General features: G+C 45.4%; 1 long non-coding RNA gene across 1 annotated transcript; it reads right to left on the bottom strand.

Annotated features, from left to right (window-relative positions):
* Positions 1–19,144: 19,144 nt before the first annotated feature.
* LOC127312426 (uncharacterized) lies at positions 19,145–21,852 on the bottom strand. Its single transcript, XR_007858324.2, has 3 exons — positions 21,144–21,852; positions 20,289–20,361; positions 19,145–19,609 (listed from the first exon to the last, which is right to left on the bottom strand). It is a non-coding gene; the product is annotated as an uncharacterized lncRNA (long non-coding RNA).
* Between the last annotated feature and the right edge of the window lie 4,235 nt (positions 21,853–26,087).

The raw sequence follows: 26,087 nt of genomic DNA, 5'->3' as shown, positions 1-26,087 counted from the left end.
CCTGAGAGTTGCCAGCCAGGTCCCACGTTCAGCATCAACATGGTAGGACCTAGGAACCACTCTGGCAAAGATGGAGATGAGGGCAGCTGCTCTCATAGCAAGGATACAGAGGAGGCCGCTCCACGCGATCGGCTCCATCATGATGGCAAGCGCTATGTTACAGAGGGAGAAGTGAAGAACATAAGATATCAACGACCTCTCTCTGATCACCTCCTCAACAAATATGTGAGACAAGATGACCAACGCCGACGGTCCAACTATGATGATGAAGGAGATCGCCCTGGCTAGAGAAGCCGAGAAGACATCGTCGGCAGGATCGCTATGAGGAGGAGCACGAGCGCCGTGCCACGGACACATCAAGGGAGCAAGATGACAACGCCAGACATCGGGACTGCCCTTTCTTCGCATTAATCGCTGGGATTCAGGAATGAGCCAATTGCCCACAATCGGCAATTGCCCAGAATGCAACAAGAAGAAGAAGGAGGCAGCCAACGTGTCTGTGTTTGAGCGCTTAGGGCCTCTCCCACCACCAAGCAAACGTGCTGAGTCACTTCGTTGGGCAGATCTTGAGGATTCCGAAGACGAAGGACTAGAAGAAGAAGAAGACAGGTGCCACCGTCCAAGGTGGTGCCCTGACGGACTCAGCCGTTCACAAAAGCGCAGGGTTCAACGTTTGCGCGGCCTGGAGGAAGCCGAAAGGTTATACCTGCATACGCTAAGGAAGGCACGGCCTGATCTGGCTGCGAAGGTTCAGCGAGCCCTGGATGAAGAGGGTCGTCCACGGAAAATGGAGTGGCGCCCCAAACAAAGGAGAGCCGATGATGAAACATCGGCTGGAACGAACATGGTGTTCATCCTCCCTTCAGAGTTCAGTGCCCCAGGGTTAGATGAGACATCCGTGGCACAACTTGACTGCGGCCCACGGCCGGTTATCTTTGAGAAGCCACGAGATAAGAGCTACAGGCATCTGAAGGCCCTATACTTACGAGGATATATCGATGGGAGGCCTGTGAATAAGATGCTGGTGGACACCGGAGCGGCAGTTAACATCATGCCGTACTCTATGCTACGTCGGCTAGGACGCTTTAGCTCGGATCTAATCAAGACCAACGTAACATTGAGCGATTTCAACGGCTGCCGCCCGAGGCACAAGGAGTTCTGAACGTGGATCGACCGTAGGAAGGAAAACTATCCCTACAACGTTCTTCATCGTCGATAGCACGAGCAGTTATCTTTGTCCGGGAAGAGATTGGATCCACGCCAATCGCTGTATTCCTCCACGATGCACCAATGCATAATACAAAGTGGGATGGAGATGAGGTAGAGGTCGTCCAAGCCGACGACTCAGCCGAAGTTTCAACGGCTGGCATGAACGCATGGGAAGCAGAAAGGCCAAGAACCCCTCTCGTGCATCAACTTGGACGATTGCGGCGTATTTATGTGACAATGGTAAGGTTTAAGCTGGTTTTATCCACCGGCCTGACCATGTAGTCGAAGCAAAGCGACGTGCAACTTGGCGAGGCTGATCCTTGTGATCGGCCCCAAAGGTCTATGAAGGGACATTACGGAACCTTCAGTCAGCGCTCCAATCATTATGGAGGCCGATCCCAGCAATCGGCCAAAATTATCCTCACCACATGTTCTGCTTGTGTTCACCCTCGACCCTATCAGGAGCCGACGTGCGAATTACAGAGCCGATATCTGCCATTCTTTAACAGATTCGGCTCGGGGGGCACCTAAACACGGGAACAGATGCAGGGGTACATGTGTGCAATGGAATACTGGGGGCTGATAGGAGAAAATCGGCCAGTAAAGAAAAAAAAAATTTTACAGCCGATGCAAGGGCATCGACTTTAGAATTGAGAGGCAGCCGATGCGCAGCCATCGACTTTAGTGGATTTATGCAATTTTTATCGAGTCTCCACCAGATCCAGGCTAACGGTGGTACCTTCTGTTGCCTCGAGTGAGTAAAACAATGGAAACTTCTTCAGCTACTTCGAGCCGATCCGGGTTCCTGAACCTCTTTGTCAAGGATTTCCAATCTTTGGGGCTAGTTCAGCTGAAATGGAAGATTATCGGCTGTTGGAGGAAGAAAGAGGATCGGCTGTGGCGCATTCTCTCTGACATTCTCGCCCCGAGTAAGACTCGGGGGGCAGCAGGCTCGAGTAAGACTCGGGGGGCAACAGGCCTAGTGGATACTCTGTTTAAAGAGCCGATGGGGATGCCATCGGCTGATTTTTCATTGCAGCCTCCTTCACAGATGATGAGTATTAAAAAGGACCATTGGTTTTGGTTGGAAGAATTCCAAGGTTTTCCTGAAGATTCTGCATTATCCGCCAGAATTAGGAAAAATCATCAGTTGAAGAAGGAAGGGACGAATTTCGAAGGACCGATGCGTTGTTATCGGTTTATTACGCATTGGCAAAGGGGGCGAATCGGCAAGGTCAGTAGAAGAGGGAATCGGCTAAATTAAACTCAAAGGAAATCGGCAAGATCGAATTGGGGAAAGTTCTTCATTGATTAGATTTCTTACATAAAGAGCTGATTGCTCTCAAAAGGAAGTACTAGGGGATACATTGCCCCATCTACTACTACTGGCCCTATTCTAGAGGTCCTATCTACGGGCCATCACTGCCCTCGTCGTCGTCGTCGCCGCTGTCGGCGGCGCTGCCGGCGGGCTCGTCGTCGCTCCAGTGGCCGCCGACTGGGCCCTCATTGTCCTCATCTTCTTCGTCAGCGTCATCATCGCTGTCGAAATCGCTGAGATTGCCCGGCCAGGGGCAGAACCGCTTGGCCGGCGGCTCGTCGGAGGAGGTGTCATCCTCCTCCTCTTCCTGCTCCTCCTCCTCCTCGGAAGAGGTGAAGTCGCAGGAGAAGCTGTCGTCGTCGCTCTCCTCCTCCGTTTCCCCAACGGCGAGGAAGTGGAGGTCGCTCTCCCCGTCGGTCAGGGACTTGTCGTCCTCTGACCAGATGGAGAAGTCGTGGCTAGACTCCTCCCCGGCCGCAATGGCGCGGCGGGTGTTGGCCGCGTGGACCTCCGCCGGGTTGTACTCCGGCGTCGGCTCTCGGGATGTGGAGGACCGGGCCGGAAGGATCCGATGGAGCAGAGGAGGAAGAAGACATGGTGGCAGGAGGGCTCTTGGAGTGCTAATGCGAAGGGGATGCAGAGGAGAACTGTTCATGGCGGTTAAATAAAAGGGGATATAGTGGAAATTCAATGCCACAGCAGTTTTCGAGGAAGTGGTGCCACGCGGAGAAGTTGAGAAGGCAAGGCATCATGATACTGCAACGGTTCTGCCACGACATGACCCGACGAAGGAAAAAACAGATTGATTTTGGAATTACCAATTCCAAAACCAGGGGGGCATGTGTTATCACCGGAATTTGACCAAGTCAGAGGTGGGCCACGATTGAGATAGACTTGAAGATATACATGAAAGGAAAAACAAGAATTGGCCTTATGCACGAAGTTGGGCTGAATTGCCCATGTATCTGTAATATAGTAGATCGCATCTTAGATTAAAAGTTAGAGTTTTACTCGTGCACGGTTAGGTGCACGTCCGAATTAGAAAGTCCGCTGGACTATAAATATGTATCTAGGGTTTATGGAATAAACAACAACACAACGTTCACCCCAAAAACAAACCAATCTCGGCGCATCGCCAACTCCTTCGACTTGAGGGTTTCAATCAGGTAAGCGACATGCTGCCTAGATCGCATCTTGCGATCTAGGCAGCACAAGCTCCACGTTGTTCACGCGTTGCGCGTACTGAAGCGTCTTTGATGGCGCGCAACGTAGTTATCATAGATGTGTTAGGGTTAGCATAGCTCTTCGTATAAACATGCTTACGTAGTGCAACCCTTGCATGTCTAGCCGCCCTCACGCCTATCTCAGGCGTGGGGGCGGCACCCTGCTTGTTCATCATCTAGTAGATCTGATCCGTTACGATTGCTCCTTGTTATGCAAGGATTAGTTTAATATCTGCAATAGTTAGGCCTTACAAAGGGGGGGAGGATCCAGTGGCACGTAGGGTGGCGTTCGCAAGTCCTAAGTAGGATGTTCCGCGGATCAACTTCATTGTTGGTTCTTTGGCCTTGTTTAGGATCGGCTTATGAGCACCGTGCGTGGCCGCGAGGCCCAACCTGGAGTAGGATGATCCGATTATGCGGTGAAAACCCTAAATCGTCGTAGGTCTCATTAGCTTTATCTTGATCAAGCAGGATCACCAAGTATTCGTGCACCCCGTACGAATCATGGGTGAATCGGCTCTTTGAGCCGATTCACAGGATAACCTGAGAGCCGATCGAGGCTCGTATTTAATGTTTACGTGTATGCCATGCAGGAACTAAGCGAGGCATCCCCATCACCTTCCTGACCAGGTATAGGTCAGGTGGCACGCCCTTGCACTTCGCATCGCCGCGTGTGACCAGAAGAGCATTGCGGGCCGTCGCTCGGAGGGGTCTCAGCCAGCCGCAGCTCTAGGCTCTTCCCGGCTCTACCGTGTTGACAGGCCGCTGCCCGCCGGCGGGTTTTGGCGATCAACACGAGCAGGGCGAGGCGATCAAGCTACTCAACAACGACCGCAGGAACCTTCGCCAGCAGCGTGCCAAGAAGGACGCTACGATTCGCCGCCTTCGCGACCGGATCGCGTCACTTGAGGCCACTGTCAAGGCCCAGGAGGATCAGATTCTTCAGCTAGAGGATGACGATGAAGGCATCAACATTCAGGGAGGAGACGCCTTTCTGAGCGATGACGATGACTTTGAGGAGGACGAGAACACCGAGGAGGAGGACTACGAGTTCCTGGAGGCCGGACAGGATGACTACGTCCCGATCGATATCGATGATGAGGAGTAGTTGCACTAGTCTCACTTATAGTAGGTGTGAGTTGTATCCCGTCCTTTGTATCGTAGCATGAGAATGGTTCTTAAAACCATTGGAGTAGGTGTGTAGTTTGTACTATGTGTTGCATGAATGAATGAATGTTATGTTTGTCATGAAAAGATTACAAGTTGTCAAACGTTTTTCAAACTTAACCCAAAATGAACCATAGAATGTTCCCTCTTATCTCATGATCTTCTATATCTTCAGATGGCCCCTCCGAATCGCACCAACGACGCGATGATGCAACTTCTGCAAACCTTGCTTGCAGACCGGGAAACCGAGAGAGCCGAGCGACAAGCCAACATCATCGCCTTGCAGAACATCGCCAACCAAGGCCATGGAAATCATGACCACCCCGGATCCAAGCTCAAGAACTTCCAGAACACCAACCCTCCGGTGTTTAGCAAGACCGAGGAGCCCCTCGACGCCGACGATTGGCTCTAGACTATGGAGAACAATCTGGAAGTAGCTGGAGTGGAAGCCAACGAGAAGGTGTTGTTCGCCACTCACTATCTCGCTGGACCAGCTCGCGCTTGGTGGACAAGTACCCGTGCCATGAACGGAGGTCAATTCATGACTTGGGAGGATTTCAAACTCAAGTTCAGCAAGTACCATGTACCCCCGGGTCTTATCAAGAAGATGAGGGATGAGTTCTGTGAACTAAAACAAGGTCGCATGACGGTGGTTGAATACCGCGACAAGTTTCTCACTTTGTCAAGGTATGCCCCTGATGAGACTGACACCGTTGAGAAGAGGAAGGAGAGATTCCTGAACGGGCTGCATGATGAGATGCAGACTGTCCTCGTCAACATCCCCTTCGCCGACCTCGAAGCCCTTGTTGACTCCGCCATCCAGATGGAGGGCAAGTTAAACCAAGCCAATGAGAACCGCAAGCGCCGCATGGCAAGTCAGAGTGGATCAAGCCACCCCCAAAAGTTTCGCCCTAGCTCAAGCGGAGGTTTCACTCCGAGACACAACAAACCCCCGATGCAGAACTCTCGCCCCGGTTACCAGAACCGGAGTGGAGGAAACTCCAAGCCAGGAGGCTACAACAACAACTACAACCGCGCTCCACCCCGAGCCCCGAACACCAACAACACCAACACCAACACCAACCCCAGAACCGGGAGCAATGCCATTCCCGTTGCGAACAAGCAGGACAAGAGCACTATCACTTGTTATGAGTGTGGTGTAGTGGGGCACTACTCCAACGAGTGTCCTAAGCGTCTTGCCAAGCTCGCCGGCAACACCGCTGCCCCTGCTCAGCAGCAACGCCGTGTTTCCACCGGCAAGAAGTTCGTCCCCAACAACCCCAACAACCGCAACGGCCGCCTCTACCACATGAACGCCGAAGAAGCCCAGGAAGCACCAGATGTTGTGCTGGGTATGTTTTCTGTCAACCACACCCCTGCTAGAGTGTTGTTTGATTCCGGAGCATCGCATTCCTTTGTCACCGAAGATTTTGCATCAACAAGTAAAATTCAACCCCTCAGTTTGAAGCACGTTATGATAGTTCAAATCCCCGGGTCGACCACCAAAGCCAGAAAATTTTGCAAAAGTGTGCCCATCAGAATCCATGATGTAGATTTCTTTGCAAATCTAATCATACTGGGAACCAAAGGTTTGGAAGTTGTCCTAGGAATAGACTGGATGTCCAAGCACAATGGGTTGATAGACTGCGCCAAGAAAGCCATAACCATGACTAGCAGCACCGGTATCGTAGTTGAGCACGTCTCTGAAAAACTACCCAGAAAATTTACCTGCAACCAAAGTGTATCCAAGCCAACTCTGGATCAAATCAGGGTCGTTTGTCGCTACCCTGATGTGTTTCCTGATGATCTACCCGGTATGCCCCCGGACCGGGATATCGAGTTTATCATCGAGTTAATACCCGGAACTGGACCCATCGCCCAGAGAGCCTACAGCATGAACGCAGCCGAGCTTGTGGAGCTGAAGAAGCAAATAGATGACATGTTAGCCAAAGGTTTGATTAGACCAAGTGCATCCCCCTGGAGATCCCCCGTCTTGTTTGTCGACAAGAAGGATGGTGCAAATCGTTTATGCACGGACTATCGTAAACTTAACGATGTCACCATCAAAAACAAATACCCCTTACCCAAGATCGAAGACTTGTTTGACCAACTCACCGGATCCCGAGTTTTCTCGAAGATTGATCTTAGAACTGGATACCACCAACTGAAGATCCGAGCCACCGACATTCCAAAAACTGCCTTTACCACCAGATATGGGTTGTATGAGTACAACGTCATGTCATTTGGATTGACCAATGCCCCCGCTTATTTCATGAATCTCATGAATAAGATCTTCATGAACTTTTTGGACAAGTTTGTCGTTGTTTTCATCGACGACATTCTGGTCTACTCCAAGTCCGAAGAGGAACATGAACAGCATTTGGAGATTGTCCTAGAAACCCTTAGACAGCACCAGTTGTACGCCAAGTTTAGCAAGTGTGAGTTTTGGCTGGAAGAAGTTGGATTCCTCGGACACATCTTGTCTGCAGGAGGAATTGCCGTAGATCCCGCCAAAATCAAAACTGTTATGGAATGGAAAGCCCCAACCACACAAACTGAGGTCCGTGCTTTTCTTGGATTAGCCGGATATTACCGCAGATTTGTAGAAGGTTTCTCGAGCATCGCTCGACCAATGACCCAACTGCTGAAAAAGGACAGAAAGTTTGAGTGGACCGACAAGTGTGAAGAGAGCTTTCAACAGCTCAAGAGTAGACTGACAACAGCCCCAATCCTGATCATGCCAGATATTGCAAAGCCCTTTGACGTATATTGCGACGCCTCCAAGACTGGACTTGGATGCGTGCTTATGCAAGAAGGAAAGGTTGTATCCTACCTTTCTAGGCAACTCAAGCAACATGAGCAGAACTACCCAACCCACGACCTCGAGCTTGCAGCCGTGGTCTTAGCCTTGAAAGTTTGGCGTCATTACCTCATGGGTAATCGATGCGAGATCTACTCCGACCACAAAAGCCTCAAATACATTTTCACCCAGAAAGAGTTGAACATGAGACAACGCCGATGGATCGAATTGATCAAGGATTACGACATGGAGATTCACTACCACCCCGGCAAGGCCAATGTGGTAGCGGATGCCTTGAGTCGATCGCCGTGGGCTTGAACTCCATGCTCGCCACCGAACAGCCCAGTTTGCACCAAGAGTTTGAACAGTTCAGGCTTGAACTCGTTAGTGAAGGATTCCTAGCCAGCATAGAACTGCAACCCACCTTGGTGGGTCAGATCAAGGAAGCCCAGAAGGACAACGCTAGCATTGATGGAATCAAGAAACATATAGCCGCAGGAAAAGCCCCCGGATTCACCGTAGACGAAGCCGGAGTGCTTTGGTACAAAGAACGTCTCTGCGTACCATCGGACTCTGACTTGAAACAAGTCATCCTGCAAGAAGCCCATGACACCCTTTACTCAATCCACCCCGGAGGTACCAAGATGTACCAGGACCTAAAGGAACAATTTTGGTGGCACGGAATGAAGAGAGAGATCGGTAGCTATATCGCTAAGTGTGACATCTGCCAGAGAGTCAAGGCAGAACACCAACGACCCGCCGGACTGTTACAACCCCTTCAGATTCCGGAATGGAAATGGGACTCCGTAGGAATGGACTTTATCACCGGACTGCCCAAATCCAGCAAAGGCAATGATTCCATATGGGTAGTGGTCGATAGATTGACCAAAGTCGCCCATTTCATCGCCGTCAAAACCACCTATCAAGGCCCCAAGTTAGCTGAACTTTACATCTCCAGAATAGTTGCCTTGCACGGAACCCCCAAATCGATAGTGTCAGACAGAGGATCACAGTTCACCTCAAGGTTCTGGCAGAAGGTGCATGAAGGACTAGGCACTCGCCTAAATTTCAGCACCGCCTATCACCCTCAGACCGACGGACAGACTGAGAGAGTAAACCAGATCCTGGAAGACATGCTTAGAGCCTCGCGCATCGGAATACGGATCCAGGTGGGAAGACCGCCCGCCTTACGCAGAATTCTCCTACAACAATAGTTACCAAGCCAGCCTTGCGTATGGCCCCCTTTGAAGCCTTGTACGGAAGGAAGTGCCGTACCCCTCGAATCGGTCAGAAGTCGGAGAGAGTCAAGTTTTCGGCCCGCACGTTCTTCGTGAAGGTGAAGAGAAGGTTCACAAGATCCGCGAGTATCTCAAGACCGCGCAATCCATGTAAGAGCTACGCCGACAAGAGACGTCGGGAGATGACCTTTGAGATCGGAGATTTCGTCTATCTCAAAGTATCCCCCTTGAAAGGGATGCAAAGGTTTCAGCTGAAAGGAAAGCTTGCACCTCGCTATGTGGGACCTTTTCAAGTCCTCAGCCGCCGAGGTGAAGTATCTTATCAACTGGAGTTGCCTGAAGAAATGTCGGCTGTGCACGACGTTTTTCACATCTCACTTCTCCGGAAATGTCTTGAAGTCCCTGAGAAGACCGAAGTGTTCAAAAACATCGATCACCGATCGGTGGATATCAACCAGGATCTGACTTACCGCGAAGTGCCGATTCGCATCCTAGAAGAAGCGTACAGAACCACCCGCACCCGAAGCATCAAGTTTCTAAAGATCCAATGGAGCAATCATACCGAGGATGAAGCCACATGGGAACGCGAAGACTTCATGAAGAAGGAGTACCCAGATCTCTTTAGTACCTAACTTTCTTTCTGATCTCGGGACGAGATCTTTTGTAAGGGGGAAGGGTTTGTAACACCCCAAATTTCAATGAAAAGAAAGTTAGAGAATTCCAGAGAACAAAATTTCAAACCAACAAAAACTTTTCTTTTGCATATAGTACCATGCATAGGACTTGTGCATTTGAGTGATATGCCATGATGATTGTTATTACTTGTATTTTGGTGTGCTCTAAAACCCTAGAGTGATCATATGAAGATCACCAACCGAATAAATCAAAGTGGAAGAAATTCCCATAATTGAAAAACCCTAAAAACCCTCACATATGCCCTATGGCATTTTTATAAATTTTGACCCTAGACCTATTTGGTCTTCACCATTAGTTGAATAATGTTGTTAAACACTTATTACAACTTTTGGAACCAGGGTTGCACATTTCAAATGAATTTCACACACATTTCCCACTCACATGTGATGATGACCAAATCTGCCAATTTTAGTCTGATCACCACTTTGAGCCCTTGCAATTCAATTTTCCCAAACCAATTCTTGCTAACTCTTTGCACCATTTCAAAGTCAACATCAAGGTGAACAACTTTGATGAAGATCACCCTGCCAAATTCATCTTTGATCACTAGCTATGCTCATCCAAAGTTGCAACTTTATAACAAGTTCAACAATCTTCACCTAGCCATTTTGGCCAAAATTTGAAATCTAATTTTTCCACCACCACCTCAATTCATCTCTGGTCAATTACAACTTATCTCAACCTTCACATATCACAAACTTTTACCTTTTGAACTTTTTCCAATTTGGATAATTTTGCATTTTCCAAAATTGGGCACTATTTGCAACTATTGCAAATAGTGATCTACCTCACTAAATTTAAACCAAAGCTATACTACAATGTTCCCTGGTCCCCTTAAACCCTAAATGAAACATAGTGGAGCTAAGGAGGGAGAGAGAGCAAGCATGGCATGGCCATGCCGGCCACATGCCGGCCATGCCGCACCACCCCTCTCCCCTTGCTTCCCCAACCCCGGCCCCTCGCGCCACAAAGATGCCACCGCCTCTCCTACGCCACCCTAGCCCAGCCCTGGTCGAGGAGGAGCTCGACAACGCCCAGACCAGCACGCGTCCATGACGCCCTGGACGCCGCTCACGTCGCGCGTGTGCCCGACGCGGACACACACTGGCCACGCGCCGCGCCACGACCTCGAGCACCCCCTGGACCCCCTGCGAGCACGTTGAGCATCACCGTGACACCGCAACGCTCCCAGACACGCCCTCGACCAAGACCCGCAACCGCCGTCGCCGGAGAAGAGAACCCTGGTCCGCCGCGGACGCGACGGACACGGAAGCAATGCGACCTAACCCAGCCTCCCCCGACCGCGCTGTCGCCGCCAAACGCATCGCCTGGCAGAGGAGAACCCGACAGCACCCTCGCCGAGCCCAACCGCTCGCCGGAATCGCCGCGAGCATGTCGACTTCGCCGCAGCCCCCACGGTCGCTCGCTCGCCTATAAAAGGAGAGCTCCGCTCGTCGATCTGAGCACACCATCGCCTTCCCCTCTTCTCACTTGACCGCCGGAGCCACTCCACCGTCGACATTCCCCACCGCAGCCACCCAATCGCCACCTCACTGCCGCCGGACGCCGCGGAAGATCGCCGTCGATTGAAGCCGATCCAGGAGACGCCGCCGGTGCCAGGAGCTTCGCCGTAGTCCACATCTACATCACGCACACTGCCAGCCACCGCGGGAGCCCTGGTTAGCTCTCCCACCCCCTAGGCTCGCCGCGTAACCTCGGCATCTCGCCGGAGAAGACGACGACCGTGCGCCGTTGGATCTCCTTCTAATCCTACGCTCCACGTCACCCCGTACCGTTTCGGGTTTAAACGCCCACTGACGGGTGGCCCCCACCCTGTCAGCAGGCCCGCGCGCACTGGATGCACTGCTGGGCCGTTTTTCTCTGTTTAAACCGTTTCGGCCCACGTTGGTTTCCCGCCGGCCTGTTTAATTCAAATTCGTTTTAAACATTTTCCAAACAATCCAATACTGCACAAACTTTGAAATTAAATAGTTTCAAATTGGCTAAACCAAATTTAGTGAATTTGATATTGTTGGAAAGCCACTGAAATTCTCTACAAAATGCCACTGGCCTCTTGGTCAATTTCTTTGTAGAATTAATGTGACAAAAATAACAAGGCAGGGACTTTTCCCTATTCAAATAATTCTTAAAAATCAACCAAAATATATATTAAGTTTTTTCCAACTCTAATAGCTCACATTTGACTTACACTAATTGTTTATGCAATAAAATGGTGTGGTCACTTTGCATGATCATGCCATGGTTTAGAGTTTGGATATTTTGACTAGTTTAACTAGTTGATATTGTCCAAAACTATTAAAGTTAAATTGTGTGAAGTCTTATACTTCATTTAAACTTGTCTCACATGAATTCATGGGATGTTTGGACCCCTGGTTCCAAACTCTCTTATATGAAATTCTTGAGATTTAAATCAAATGTAGTGTTATTTAAATGGTATGAGGTGATCCACCTCATTTAAATCATTCTCCCAAATGATGATGATGATGAACATTTGACTTAGGTCAAGATGAGTTCATCCATGATTGTTGGAGAAATTAAATCTTAAGAAGAGTTCAATGAGAGGAAATTATTTCTCAAGAACCCTAAGGAAACTATCATGTACATATGGAATACAAATTCTATTTTAAATCCCACAACCCATGCACTCTAGTTTATTTATGTGTGTGCATAGAGTAGTTGGTGTGTTTATTTGTGAGGTGTGGAATAGCCATTGAATTAGTGAGTAATTATACTCGTATTCAAATTTAGACGGTAGCACCGGAGAGTACGCCGAAGAAGAAGGTTGCTACCAGGAGGAGGAGGAGGAACAGTTTGAGAACTACCAAGGCAAGCTAAATTACTATGCAAGCTTTTACTCTTGCAAAGTGCAAAGCCCCTTGGGGCATGGCACCATGTTTCTTATCTTTTCTTATGTGAACCCATCCCAAGTTTTTACTTGTTTTCTAAATGATTTACTTTTATAGTTAACTTTGGTCGAAGTACAAGTTGGGTACTAGAGTAGTGAGTTAGTCTCTTCCAAGCAAGGCAAGATAGCACCCCTCATGAATTAGAGCTAGTGCTAATAAACTAAATTTGACTACTCTAGATGGGAGCCTTGTGATTTTGAAAGGATTTTGAAACCTTGGAATGAAGATGCATTCCATTGAATGATTTCTTGAAGGTGAATATGACCAAGAGAAGATGGTGATTTTTGATAAAACATGATGTTGGTTTGAATGCGATACCTTTCCAATTCTCAAGTACCCCCACAATACCTGATTATGGGTAGGGCTTAACTGGAAGTTTATGCGTCTTAGTATGGGTTCCCTCTAAACAAGCGTCATCGGGGTTATGCCGAAAGCTGCCTCTACCACAAAAGAAACGATACGATATGATGCGAAATGAGGTGAATGTCCGGCCCAAGCCCTGTGCAGTTCCTGTGCTGACAGTTGGTCTTCACTGGGAGGCCAAGCTCATGGGGAGAGGTGCTCATACTAGGGTTCGTAAGTGAAAGGTTATGGTTGATGATCCGCGTACTGTGTTACGATTATTCGGGGAAATCCCGACGGATGAAATCAAATGTTGTGGCACAAGTGTGCAACCTCTGCAGAGTGTAAACCTATTCGAATAGCCGCGTCCACGGTTACGGACGGTTGGAAGGGCCATACAGTTTCCAATGTCATATCTTGGAAAATGATGTTGAAAGGTGATGGTGAAATGACTTGTGGTGGATTGATTTGAAATCCCCACTTGAATGGTGGGAATGACACTAATGTTCCCCCTTGAGTTAGTTAGCACTTGCGTAAGCTTTTCTCAAACTTTGTGAACTAAAACTAGCTTTATGCAAATAAAACTAGAGCTTAGCAAACCCTACTAGAATGTCTAGCACTTACTTTAGTATTAGTTTGCGAGTACTCAATGTACTCACGGCTTTGTCCCTGGCTATTCAAATGGCCAGAGTATGAAGAGGACCAAGGAGATGACCAGCAGGACGCCTACGACAACTAAGCGCCTTCCGACGTCAAGCGTTGGCCTGTGGACTCGAGAGTCCTTGTATCTTACGCTTCCGCTATGTTGAACTATGAACTTGTGTTTGTTCGTTGATCAATAGATCAACTATTCGTGTAATATGGATCATGTGATTCCAATTTGTAAGACTTATGGTTTGTAATGAATGATGACTGTGATACTTAACTATTATGCCTCGCAACAACAATATTCCTGGGATTGCGATGTATGACATAATAGGCATTCGGACCTAAAAATCCGGGTGTTGACATACACCAATAGGAACAGCAGTAGATTTATCAGCCATTTGCAAAGATATATCAGTTGGTATCAACTTATCTAGATCAAGTCTCTTGTAAAGGGAAAAAGGCATAACACTAACTCCTGCTCCCAAATCACATAGAGCAGTTCTAACATAATTATTCTTGATGGAACAAGGAATAGTCGGTATACCTGGATCTCCCAGCTTCTTTGGAACCTTGCCATTGAAAGAGTAATTAGCGAGCATAGTGGAAATCTCCTCATTAGGAATTTTCCTTTTGTTAGAGACAATATCTTTCATATACTTTGAATAAGGAGGCAATTTAATAGCATCAGTCAAAGGGATTTGCAAGAACAAAGGTTTCATCCAATCACAAAATTTATTATAGTGTTCTTCTTCCTTTGATTTTAGTTTCTTAGCAGGAAAAGGCATTTGCTTTTGAACCCAAGGTTCTCTTTCATTACCATGTTTCTTAGCAATAAAATCTTCTTTAGTGTACTTTTTATTTTTAGCATGCTTTTCAGGTTCATCTTCAATCTCATCTTTATCAGAAACATCATTCTTATCATTATCTTTATCTTTATCATGTTCATTACCACTTTCAGTTCCAGCATCAGAAATAGAAATACTATTAGGATCATTAACATGCTCAGAGGATTATACAACAGTTTTATGTTTCTTCTTCTTTTTCTTAGAAGGAGCACTAGTTTCAGTTCGTTGAGAATCTTGTTCAACTCTTTTGGGATGCCCCTCAGGATATAGAGGATCCTGAGTAGAAACACCACCTCTAGTTGTTACTTCATAAGCATGTTTTTCTTTAGAACTATTTTTTAACAAGTCATTTTGCACTTTAGTGAGTTGATCAATTTGAGTTTGAACCATATGAAAATGTTTAACAAGCATCTTAACATCATTGGAGGTTCTCTCCACAATATCATGCAATTCACTAATAGTCTGAGAATTTTCCATTAAATGATTCTCTACTCTCATATTAAAATTATCTTGCTTAACAATATAATTATCAAACTCATCTAAACATTGATCAGGAGGTTTTGAGTACGGAATATCTTCCCTACTAAAGCGTTGAAGAGAATGTACCTCAATCATGGATGAAGGGGGAGTTATCTTACATAAATCTTCTATGGGAGGTAAATTCTTCACATCTTCAGATTTAATACCTTTCTCCTTAAGATATTTCTTGGCTTCCCTCATATCTTCATCATTTAATTTAATCATACCCCTCTTCTTCAATATTGGCGTTGGAGTTGGTTCAGGTGTAGTCCAATCATCATGATTTCGGCCTATTCTAGCCAGTAATTCTTCCGCTTCGTCTGGAGTCCTTTTCCTGAAAACACAACCAGCACAACTATCCTGGTATGCCCTAGACTCAATGGTTAGTCCACTATAAAATATATCAAGTAGGTCATGCTTTTCCAAATCATGTCCAGGCCGAGCTCTGATAAGAGAGCAAAATCTTGCCCAAGCTTCAGGAAATTTCTCTCCATCTTCCTGGTCAAAACTATAAATTTTCTGCAAAGCAATATGTTGAGCACTAGCAGGAAAGTATTTCCGAAAGAAAACATCAAGCAAACCACTTGAACTATCAATAGAATCAGGAGGAAAACTATTATACCAAGTTTTAGCATCATCCTTTCATGAGAAAGGAAAAAATTTAGCAACAAAATAAGTACGCTTCTTGGTATCATCAGAAAACAAGCTACTCATAGTAGACAGCTCAATCATGTGTTCTACAGCACTTTCTTTTTCAGTACCACAAAAAGGTGTTTTCTCAACAATAGATATATGAGATAAATCAAGAGAAAAATCATAATCCTTATCCTTAATGTTTATAGGAGATGTGGCAAATTTAGGATCAGAAGACAGTTTATATCTAACAGCACGTTGTGCAAGAAGCTTTTTAATGTTACTTGCATCAGTAGTAGCATTACATTTATCAATAAAATCATCATCAAGTTCAACATAATCTTCATCAAGATCGTCACTAGAGTATTCAACAGACTCAGGTGAATTAACAGGTGTAACAATATTTTCATTAGGAATTTCAGTATTTTCAATTTGTCTAGACCTAGCAATTGTAGCATCTAGAAAAGGACCTAATGAACCATTATCATCAAGCACAGTAGAAGCTTCATCAAAATTATCAGAGGAATTTTCAGTTTTAGCAGAAGTACCAACACGTGAAGCTTGTGGTGGTGAAACAAGTTGACTTATCACAGATGGTGAATCAAGAGCAGCAGAGGTACTCAGAGTTGTACCTTTTCTTGTAGTGGATGGTAATATGGCGACTTTAGTATCGCGAGGTTTACCCATGATGGAGGATTTGCAGCGAACAATATCAATCCAGGTGAACTTGCAAATAAAGCTATGCTCTCCGGCAACGGCGCCAAAAAATAGTCTTGATGACCCACAAGTATAGGGGATCGCAATAGTCTTCGAGGGAAGTAAAACCCAATTTATTGATTCGACACAAGGGGAGCCAAAGAATATTTGTAAGCCTTAACAGCGGAGTTGTCAATTCAGCTGCACCTGGAAATAGACTTGCTCGCAAGAGTTTATTAGTAGCAACAGTTTTATAGCAGTGGCAGTAGTGAAATATAAGCAGCAGTGTAACAAAGACAGCAGTAGTGATTATAGTAAACAGCAGGATTAAAATACTGTAGGCACAAGGATGGATGAACGGGCGCTGCATGGATAAGAGAACTCATGTAACAATCAAGGCAGGGCATTTGCAGATAGTAATAAAACAGTATCCAAGTACTAAACAACCATAGGCATGTGTTCCATATATAGTCGTACGTGCTCGCAATGAGAAACTTGCACAACATCTTCTGTCCTACCAGCCGGTGGCAGCCGGGCCTCCAGGGAATCTACTGGTAATTAAGGTACTCCTTTTAATAGAGAACCGGAGCAAAGCATTAATACTCCGTGAACACATGTGATCCTCATATCACCGCCTTCCCCTCCGGTTGTCCCAATTTCTGTCACTTTGGGGCCTCGGGTTCCGGACAGCAGTATGTGTATACAACTTGCAGGTAAGATCATAAAACAATGAATATCATCATGAATAAATAACATGTTCAGATCTGAAATCATGGCACTCGGGCCCTAGTGACAAGCATTAAGCATAACAAGTTGCAACAATATCATAAAAGTACCAACAACGGATACTAGGCACCATGCCCTAACAATCTTATGGCTATTACATGAACAATCTCATCCAATCCCTACCATCCCCTTCAGCCTACAGCGGGGGAATTACTCACACATGGATGGGGGAAGCATGGATGGTCGATGGAGAGGCGTCGGTGGTGATGATGGCGATGATCTCCTCCAATTCCCCGTCCCGGCAGGGTGTCAGAACGGAGTTTCTGGTCCCGAGACGGAGTTTCGCGATGGCGGCGGAGTTCTGGATGTCTTCTGGAAATATGGTCGAACCCCCGTGCGTTTTTAGGTCGAAACCCTTAAGTAGTCGAAAGGGGGGCGTCGGAGGCTGGCCGAGGCGCCGCCACCATAGGCCGGCGCGGCCCAGGGGCCCATCGCGCCGCCTTGTGGGGTGGGCGCCTCGTGGCCCCCTCCTTCTGGTCTTCTGGCTCCGTCCATCTTCTGTGAAAATAGGACCATTGGAATTAATCCCGGGGATTTTCCTGAAAGTTGAGTTTCTGCACAAAAACAAGACACCAGGGCAATTCTGCTGAAAACAGCGTTAGTCCGTGTTAGTTGTATCCAAAATACACAAATTAGAGGCAAAACAATAGCAAAAGTGTTCGGGAAAGTAGATACGTTTTGGACGTATCATTTCACAACATAGCACAAAGCACACATCATAGCACATAGATTCATACATTTTAAGGTAGAATTCAAACAACATGTAGAAATGACGACATGGTCCCAAATGACATAGCTATAGATCATACAAGCATGAAAGGGCGCGGCGGCACGCCGCGCCGACTGTCTAATATGTTGGTCATAATAATTTTAAGGCCATACTTAAACTGATAAATATTTTCTTATTTAAATAGTGCATTTTAAGATGATTGATAATTAAATCTAAGACATCACACAGTAAAATTATATGCATAAAAAGTTAACCTTGAGGATCAAGTAAATGGGATGCCCACAGATAGGGCATAGAGAAAAACAATGAACACGTAAACTACAACATTAGACTTGCTACTTTGGACAATACACGGTACACAATGTTCTAACTCTATCCACGAACTCTATTTTAGCCACTCTCGAGTCTTCTCCGTCAGATGATATGCCTACAATCTCGGTGTCATTTGTGTAAAGCTAATAGGATTTCTTTGGCTCCCACTCTATTGCTGAGGAAGATGCGATGTCTCAGCAGTACTGGCAGGCTTGTCTTTCTAGGCGAGGATCTTGTCAAGGAGTGATCTATTGGCGGTATAGACTTGCCGATGATGCTCTTCTTCAGCTTGATCCGTGGGACGCTGTCTGGCGAGAAGTGGTTAGAGGAGTGATATGTTATTGGTATGCCATGTACGTATGACGTAAGACAAAAAAACATATCATCTTAACATTTAGTAGGCACAAAGATGTTTTAGACAACTTCCAAGTTATGTGTCTGTTTGGATTTGAGTCAAAGCTGACCTTAACAAATAAAATTGGTCTTAACAAATTCCAAGTTATAGGTCTGTTTGGTTGAAGGCCAAAGTTTTGGCTGCCCCCCAGCTCCCCCTTTGTTGAAGTGTACCTTTTGGCCAATTTGTGGGCGACTCTAGGGCAGCCAATTCCTCCGCCAAATAATGATATCGATGGTTATAAAGGAATGGCAAAGCAGTAGCGGTAATAAGCAAACTTCGTTACATAGCTCATAGAACTGCATTAAATAAGCAGTCAATATGAAAGTAGTAGCATGTGCGAAATAAGGGAGGTGGCTAGAGTAATTAGGTGTTCATAGACAATATTCAAATATACATGCTATAGTGGTAGGGAGGCAGATAGCATTTGACATATCATTTGCGGGGACTGGCATCGATAAAATACATATCTTGATATCTAGGTACTTGATCAGTTTTACACTTGGGCTAACATTTGCAGTGGTTTGGCACAGTGGCAGGCCACACCCGTTAATTAGTTTTGGCATAGTGGCGGGCCGCGCCCGTTAGTTAGTTTTGGCACAGTGGCGGGCCGCGTCCATTAGTTAGTTGTGATACATACAATAGTAGGAATAAGCTGCCTATAGTAATATTGCTCAAAGTTTCCCGAACTCTTTGCGCAGTTTAGATCAGGTTACATATGTTCATTGTGGAGAACAAAACCAATGTATATCTTATAATTTACATGTCCCTCGGCAACTGAAAGGGATTTGGGAGCTTGCTGGGCTAAGCCTAGCCAGCAGAAGCAATCAGGCAAACCCAACGTCTATATCATGCTCACAGTAGGAGGGTTTAGGAAATCTGGAGAGTTGGATGGTACTGACAGATTACACGGTACTGGCACTTATATAGATAGAATGTTGTTACAGAACTGTTCGACTAATGCCCCAGCTATATGTGCGCTTCAGAAGCAACCATCAAGATAATGAACAGGTAAGCTTGCAGCTCCTGTGTTGTTATCACATAAAACTTCACCATATGGCACTCCTACGAAGCAGGGAGATGATCTGGGATGTCCGATCTCATCACCTCGAAATATATCCTGAAACTGATGGAGCAAAAGACATTAACTAACTGAGTGCATAGCATATACATATTGAAATGCACATATATGAATAATTTACATGAGAACGTAGAATGCATGCAACATCTCTAGATAGCGATATGTACTCAAACAAAACATTATAAACGTCCCAAGTTCAGAGTACAAATTATGTCTGCCTTGTAGAGCTAGATTTGAACATGAACCACCCATAAATCCACATGCCAACCATTACCATAAGAAAAAGGCTTCAGCGCAAACCACAAATATACACCAAAACCACAAGTAGACAACAAAATATGATTTGTACCACCTAATCTCATTGGCGTGAAATGTAACCTAAAATCAAAAATATCATAAAGCAAAGCACTCAGTAATCAGTAATCAGGTGGATATACTGGATGTACCAGCAGTGTTGGCATATGTTGTTTCATCTGACTAGTTGGTACACACGTTTCATCTATTGCAAGTCTCTTTAACCCCTTTCCTGATACATCTCAATAGAGATGCCACTTTCAAGAGTTAAGGTTAAGCTTGCATGATTTAACTTCAGGTTTTGATAGGCCCTTTATTCAGAAGAGATCAATTTGCTATAAAAATTTGTCCTTCAAATCTGTAGTTCAAAATCCAAAGAAATTGTGGAACAGAAAAACTGTTATGGCAAAGCAGAGCTATTTGTACATACTGGAAATTGTAGATTGCCTGTGGTATATGCAGTAAACAATTATAGTGTGGCATGGGAGGTGCCTCTTGGAACTCTGCAAAGTATGTAATGTTAGTTGGACAATACATTGAAAACGTAAGAAGCAAAGAGCATGCATTGTCTAGTACGTCAACAACCAACAAATTTATTGCCAAATGAGAAATCAAAGCAAGAGAGATGGCAAATAACTACAAAACAATTGATTTGGCTTATTTCACATGCAATCCCATCTTTTTTACTGAAAAATAGGTAAAATGTAAGGAAACCCAACGAATAGTTTGTTGCACGAAACTCAAAGCTTATTAATCTCAAAGATATTATACTCTCTTGTGAACATAGTAAAAGAACCTAGCTCGGTTCCATGCTAGATGGACTACCCTGATGTAGAACCCATATCTTTAATGGTAGAAATATAATAGGTAGAAATATAATATATCTCAATAATCTTTGTTAGTACATATAAATATATATTCATCGGTGGAAAATAAAAATCCTAAACAAACGACACACTGAAGGTTACCATGACATAACGGCAAGCGAAGATGCAGTCGTGCCCGGGCAAAAGTAAAAGCACGCATAGCATGCTTGTTTCTAGGCATGCACATTAAGGTGTCCAAGCCACAAGATAAACATATAAACCTGACGCAAAAAAGGTGTGCATTGCTTGCAACTACTCTATATTTCCTATTTCCTCTGCTTGATTGCATATTGTATGTTCAGGAAGGAATTATTACGCTCATATTTGATGGCAACAAGGTTTGACAAATGAGTAAACTATTTTCTTTCTATCATCAGCATCCTAAATTGTGACAGTAGGAAAACTTGCTTGATACATACCTGCAGTAAATGTGTCTGTAGTCACATCAGTATCATCATTTCCACAGCCCTCATGAGATGATAGAGATTCAGAAACAACATGAGCGGACAACTGAGTTCCATGCAACTTAGTGCTTTGGTTGATACAAAAATTACAAATAATAGAACATGGGCGCAAAATATAGATCCAAGTAATTGGTTGGTTGATATAAGTTCCCCATGGTCACACAAACGGAGAAATAACCAACGCCTTCCAAGGAATCAAGAACAGAATTCAACTACTCGAGTCAAATGTAAGAGAACTAAGTTAAGAACCATAGTAACTTCATAAGTCAAAAGCAAGAGAGGAATTACGTTAAGAACATACTTTAACTTCTGAAGTCAAAGGAAAGAGAAATATTAAGTTAAGAGGTGGTTCTTAACTAAAGAAGCTTCGGCAAACTGGAGCACTAAGAAACAGAAATAATTACTTGAAGTATATAATCACATCAATTTCAGCTCCCCGATACTCTTCTGGATGGAGAAGAACTTGCAGCCGCATTTGAATAAGGAGATAATATGTGCATTTCAGTTGAATCCAATACATGGCCGATTTGATTTTCTGGTCACACATAAAGGAACCACATATATCAGATGAGGAACCCAAATCAAAGAACTGTTCGTTCAAAACTATGACACTGCAAAAAAAATTCTCTTTACTCACATAAGTAGCAAGAAAGTATATATATACCCAAGACAGAAGAAAATGTAATTTCTCGTTGGTACAATTTATAATGAACATTATGTGAAGAACATAACTTTGACATAGGGCATTTACAGTGGTAGAAAAGATAGCCTCCTTTTGTGACATCCGGATCATCTAGAGATGTAACAGTAATACTTATGGCAGTTGTAGCAATATTTCTCACACATACCGATGTGTACCCACAATAGGCATGTGTACACCGCAAAATGAAAAACTTTTAACCTATGGTCGTCTTTCTTGACCAGCAAAAAAAAATCTAGAGCTATAAATAAGCAGCCAAGTAGAACAACAAACTGAGACAAACCTCTAGGAAAAGTACATGATAATCCAGTGTTTTCCTGAATGCATCATCACCACTGCTCAAGGTTCTGAATGGGGAAACCGAAGGAATACTGCATACAGTGTTAATTAAACGCATGGAGCAGAACCCCAAGTCATTAGACTTAACATCCCTAACAACACATGAAGCCTCATCTGTTTGTGCATCTTCTAGCAATGATTGAAGTTGTTCCATGACGTGACATTTGATTTAGATGCCTTTGGTCATTTGTACGTCTGTGCAACTCAAATGATGTTACCGCAGTTCATAAGGAGGCTGAGAATAGACCTTGGACTGTAAATAATTTCACTATCTTAGTCTGTATTTGAAACTTTACTTGAACCCTTAAATCTGCTAGCCGGTCAAGAAGTAAGGCACTCACCTCATCGCCTGGCAGCCCATCAGCTTGGAGCGCTGAGAACCAGCTAACCTTCATTCGTACAAACCAGATGCATACTCAGCCTGACAGATTAACGATGATGTTTTGCCACTTAACCCATAGCATAAACAAAATGAAAGATGGTTGTAGGACGGTTGGTTTTGCACCTGTGGGATACCCATGTCTCGTGATGCTTGCATGAATGGAACCTCTGCCATGAGGTACAGATAATCCATCTCAGAACTCCTCTGATGCCGCTTATCGCCGGTAGGCATAGCGTCGGTCTCCTCGCGTCGATTCCCCTCTGATCCACTGACGTAACCACGATTTTGGCGAGCTCCAAAGTCCTCACATGCTGTTGCTCATCGGTACAACACCGTCTCATTCTCCTCCAAAGACTTGCCACCGCCACGACGCTGTTCCACTCATGTGCATGACTACCGGAGAAAACCTTAGTGGCATTGGTCTCCCCCGCACCTCCTGTACTCCGAGCGGTGATGACCCACAAGTATAGGGGGTGTATCGTAGTATTTTCGATAAGTAAGAATGTCGATCCCAACGAGGAGCAGAAGGTGTTGACAAGCAGTTTCGATGAAGGATTCCCTGTAAATGCTCAAAGACAAGTATTCAGGGGGTTTTGATGTAACAGTTGAATAAAGTACGAGTAAGTAAAGTGCGAGAGAAATAATTGCAGCGAGTGGCCCAATCCTTTTTAGCACAAAGGACAAGCCGGTTTGTTTACTTATAATGACCAAACGTTCTCGAGGACACACGGGATTTTAGTCTAGTGCTTTCGCTACATACGGCTAAATAATCTTCATTGTTATGATAAGTGTTGTGTGGGTGAACCTATGCTAATGTACCGCCCTTCCTAGGACTAATACATACTTGTGATTATACCCCTTGCAAGCATCCGCAACTACAAGAAAGTAATTAAGAATAAATCTAACCACAGCCTTAAACTCTGAGATCCTGCTATCCCTCCTGCATCGATATACCAACGGGGGTTTAGGTTTCTGTCACTCCGGCAACCCCGCACTTGGCAAACGAGTACAAGATGCATTCCCCTAGGCCCATAAATGGTGAAGTGTCATGTAGTCGACGTTCACATGACACCACTAGAAGAATAACACCACAACTTAAATATCATACCATTGAATATTACTCAACCATAGTTCACTACTAACATTTAGACTTCACCCATGTCCTCAAGAACTAAACGAACTACTCACGAGACATCATATGGAACATGATCAGAGGTGATATAATGATGAATAACAATCTGAACATAAACCTTGGTTCAATGGTTTCACTCAATAGCATCAACAACAAGTAGAAATAGATACCGGGAGAGTTTCCCCTATCAAACAATCAAGATCAAACCCAAATTGCTACAGCGGTGACGAGGTGCTGCGGTGGAGATGGCGGTGATGATGATGAAGATGATGGTGATGGCGGTGGAGATGATGTCCAGCTCGATGACGGTGACGATGGCGTCGATTTCCCCCTTCGGGAGGGAATTTCCCCGGTGGATTCCTGCCCACCGGAGAGCTCTTTTCTCTCTGGTGTTCTCCGCCCCGCAGAGGCGGCTGTAACTCTTCGTGAGGTACCCTCTGTGGCTTAGGTTTTCGGGACGAAGGGTTTCGCAAAGAAAAGGAGGCGAAAGGGGCTGTGGGGCCCCCACACCACAAGGTGGCGCGGCCAGGGCATGGGCCGCGCCGGCCTGTGGTCTGGCCCCACCTTGGGCCCTCTCAGCTCCTCCTTCTGGCTTCCTTCGTTATCTTGAAAAATAGGATTTTTGGTATAATTTCCTTCCACAGTTGATCTTCCGAAATATTGCGTTCTGACGGTGCTTTTTCCAGCAGAATCCTGGCTCCGGTGCTTGATCCTCCAATAATGATGAAACATGCAAAATAGATGAAATAACATAAGTATTGTGTCCCAATATGAAATATATCAATGAATAACAGCAAATTATGATATAAAATAGTGATGCAAATTGGACGTATCAAGCGGCCGCATGATCTCCAGCCACCTCACATAGCTCTCAGATGTGCTGCTGGTCGGATCGTGAGGCGCCGCTGTTGAGGCGGCCGTGGGGAACGATGGGGCGAGGCTGGTGGGTCGGGTAGGCCGCGACTGGGCATGGAGAGAGGCTGGTGGCCACTGTCGCCACTGCATCGATATCTCTTCATCTGAAATCTTCAAACTAAGAGAGAATAACCACAGAAGCCATCTGGAACAACAAAACAAAATAACACAAGAACATTAAGGGAATATGTAGATGCCAATTGAGGGACTATTACCTTGAAGATGGGTCTTGAAGGGTGATTGCGTGTAATTAACACGTCCGTTGGAAACCTCAAGAGGAAGGTATGATGCGCACAGCAGCAAGTTTTCCCTCAGAAAGAAACCAAGGTTTATCGAACCAGGAGGAGCCAAGAAGCACGTTGAAGGTTGATGGCGGAGGAGTGTAGTGCGGCGCAACACTAGGGATTCCGGCGCCAACGTGGAACCTGCACAACACAATCACAGAACTTTGCCCCAACGTAACAGCGAGGTTGTCAATCTCACCGGCTTGCTGTAAACAAAGGATTAGATGTATAGTGTGGATGATGATGGTTGTTTGCGAAGAACAGTAAAGAACAATTGCAGCAGATTGTATTTCAGATGTAAAGAATAGGACCGGGCTCCACAGTTCACTAGCGGTGTCTCTCCCAAAAGATAGCAGATGTTGGGTGAACAAATTACAGTTGGGCAATTGACAAATAAAGAAGGCATAACAATGCACATACATATATCATGATGAGTACTATGAGATTTAATCAGGGCATTACGACAAAGTACATAGACCGCTATCCAGCATGCATCTATGCCTAAAAAGTCCACCTTCAGGTTATCATCCGAACCCCTTCCAGTATTAAGTTGTAAACAACAGACAATTGCATTAAGTATGGTGCGTAATGTAATCAACACAAATATCCTTAGACAAAGCATCGATGTTTTATCCCTAGTGGCAACAGCACATCCACAACCTTAGAACTTTCTGTCACTGTCCCAGATTTAATGGAGGCATGAACCCACTATCGAGCATAAATACTCCCTCTTGGAGTCAGAAGTATCAACTTGGCCAGAGCCTCTACTAGCAACGGAGAGCATGCAAGAACATAAATAACATATATGATAGATTGATAATCAACTTGACATAGTATTCAATATTCATCGGATCCCAACAAACACAACATGAAGGATTACAAATAGATGATCTTGATCATGATAGGCAGCTCACAAGATCTAACATGATAGCACAATGGGGAGAAGACGACCATCTAGCTACTGCTATGGACCCATAGTCCAGGGGTGAACTACTCACACATCGATCCGGAGGCGATCATGGCGATGAAGAGACCTCCGGGAGATGATTCCCCTCTCCGGCAGGGTGCCGGAGGCGATCTCTGAATCCCGAGATGGGATTGGTGGCGGCGGCGTCTCGGAAGGTTTTCCGTATCGTGGCTCTCGGTG

Source organism: Lolium perenne, chromosome 7 (genome assembly GCF_019359855.2).
Source record: "Lolium perenne isolate Kyuss_39 chromosome 7, Kyuss_2.0, whole genome shotgun sequence".
Taxonomy (NCBI): domain Eukaryota; kingdom Viridiplantae; phylum Streptophyta; class Magnoliopsida; order Poales; family Poaceae; genus Lolium; species Lolium perenne.
The sequence above is the reverse complement of the archived record's forward strand: the minus strand, read 5'-3'. Positions and strand labels throughout refer to the sequence as shown.